At 35.3% G+C, this 2,496-nt stretch overlaps 1 pseudogene; it reads right to left on the bottom strand.

Annotated features, from left to right (window-relative positions):
- Window positions 1–1,215: 1,215 nt before the first annotated feature.
- Window positions 1,216–2,253, bottom strand: LOC133035448 (secreted RxLR effector protein 161-like; annotated as a pseudogene).
- Window positions 2,254–2,496: the final 243 nt, after the last annotated feature.

Here is a 2,496-nt window from a genome sequence, read left to right as displayed (position 1 = left end):
AGGTTTTTCTGATTCAGAAAGTGTGTTGTTTCCTGAAGCCTTCACTATCTATTTATAGCATTCCACTAGGGTTAGGTTTGAATTATATGGCATTAAAATAATGAAAATATCAACTTAAAAAGCCTACAAAGGTGGACGGCCATGGCTTAGTGGATTGGGCCTTGCTTTTTGCAATTTGGCAATTTTAACACCTTTTGTATCTGATTTTCTCAAAAATGCCAATTTCCTAATTCAACCATTTAAATGCCAATTCTAACTATTTAATAATTATAAATAATTATTAAATAATATTGTCATTTATCATATTTATTAATTGAACCACACAAATTATTATAATTAACAAATATGCCCCTATTAACTCTTTCTTTACAATTTTGCCCTTACTTAGTGAAAATTTCACAAATAAACATAGTCTAACTTGTGAGTTATAATTGATTAATCAAAACCAATTACATGAGTCTTACAAACAATATTATCTCAACTAGTGCGGGGACCATGGGTCTATATAACCGAGCTTCCAATAAGTAGATCAAGAATTTAGCACTAAAATTCACTAACTTATTAATTCTTCGTTGAATCCACGCATAGAACTTAGAATTGCTCTCTCAGTATATTGAATGCTCTATGTGTTCCACCATATAGACACATCATTAGTTATCCATTGTTATGATCCTAATTTGATCAATGATCCTCTATATGAATGATCTACACTGTAAAGGGATTAGATTACCGTAACACCCTACTATGTATTTTATCCTTAAAACACTTGACCCCGTATAAATGATATTTCAGCTTATGTGAAATGAGATCTCCACCATTTATTTTCGTTTGGTCAAGCTCGAAGGAGATCATCCTTTGCTTACTATTCGCAAGATAAAAGCTATAGATTCCATGTTTATGCTAGTGCTCCCACTCAATTGCACTACCGTGTTCCCAAAATGTACGTATCACCCTGACCTAAAAGTAGGCTTAACTAACAAATCAAAGAACACGAATAGCCTTTCAAGATTGAGCCTAATCATAACAGGTTTAAGATCATTTGATCTAGGATCAACTTTGCAATATTGACTTGAATAGATTTTACGGTAAGTTTAATTAAATCTAAGTCAAAGTTCAATATCGGTCCCTTCCGATGCATACTCCATGCATCCAACCTAAGCTTTACTTTAACCAATGTTCTGGAAAGAACATAGTATTTCTCCAAATACAAGTAAACTCTTGTTGTAGATTATCATATCAGTAAAACCCTGTGTCTGATAAATCTAGGAAACTTTATTCACATAGTCATGTTTACTTTCCAATGTGATGACAGCACAATAAACATGATCAAGTATGTGAAAAGGGTTTAAGATGAATTTATAAATCAAATAGACAAGCAATTGATAAAGTGAACCAAAACATACACAAATGAATGAAAAATACTTCTGTTTCTTTATTGATGTTGAATAAAATAGATTACATTGAAATGGAGTTTTATTTAGGGCATAAAACCTAACAAACTCCCACTTGCACTAATATAAAACTAATTAGTACATATCAATTAATCCTAAATTCTGACGGTGCTTTTCAAAGGCTGTCACGGCCAGGACTTTGGTAAATGGATCAGCTAGGTTGTCCTCTGTGTCAACTTTCTCAACTAGTACATCACCTCTTGCCACGTATTCTCTTATAATGTGATACGTCCTTTCAATGTGTTTGCTTCTCTTGTGGCTTCGAGGTTCTTTACTGTTTGCTATTGCTCCATTGTTATCACAGAGTAGTACCAGAGGCTTTTCCATTCCAGGAACAACACCTATGCTGGTGAAGAACTTTCTTAGCCAGACAAGTTCTTTAGCAGCTTCGGCTGCTGCTATGTATTCAGTTTCTATAGTTGAGTCCGATATCGTAGTTTGTTTAGCACTTCTCCAAACCACTGCTCCACCCCCAAGAGTAAACACCATCCCAGATGTAGATTTCCTGTCTTCAAGACTTGCCTGGAAATCTGAATCAGTGTAGCCTATGGGATTTAAAGCACCACCCTTGTAGACTAACACAAGATTCCTTGTACTCTTTAAGTATTTCAGAATATACTTAACTGCATTCCAATGTTCTTGTCCTGGATTAGATCGATACCGCTCACGATTCCAACAGCATAACAGATGTCAGGTCTAGTGCATAACATTGCATACATTAGACTTCCAACTGCAGAGGCATAGGGAATTTTCGCCATGTCCTCTATCTCTTGAGGATCAGTCGGTGACTGTTCCTTAGATAGACGAATACCATATCTACAAGGCATGTTTGCCCCATTGGCGTTGTTCATGGAGAATCTCTCTAAGACTTTGTCTAAGTAGGTTTTTAGAGAGAGAGCAAGAGATTTGTTCTTCCGATTTCTGATAATCTGAATACCAAGAACATAGGCTGCTTCACCCAAATCTTTCATATCGAATTGAGTGTTGAGCCATTCCTTGATGTGAGTCATTTTCTTGACATTGTTTCCAATGATCAAAATGTCAT

Source organism: Cannabis sativa, chromosome 3 (genome assembly GCF_029168945.1).
Source record: "Cannabis sativa cultivar Pink pepper isolate KNU-18-1 chromosome 3, ASM2916894v1, whole genome shotgun sequence".
Classification (NCBI taxonomy): Eukaryota; Viridiplantae; Streptophyta; class Magnoliopsida; order Rosales; family Cannabaceae; genus Cannabis; species Cannabis sativa.
Note: the sequence above shows the minus strand (reverse complement) of the source record. Positions and strands in the feature narration are given on the sequence as shown.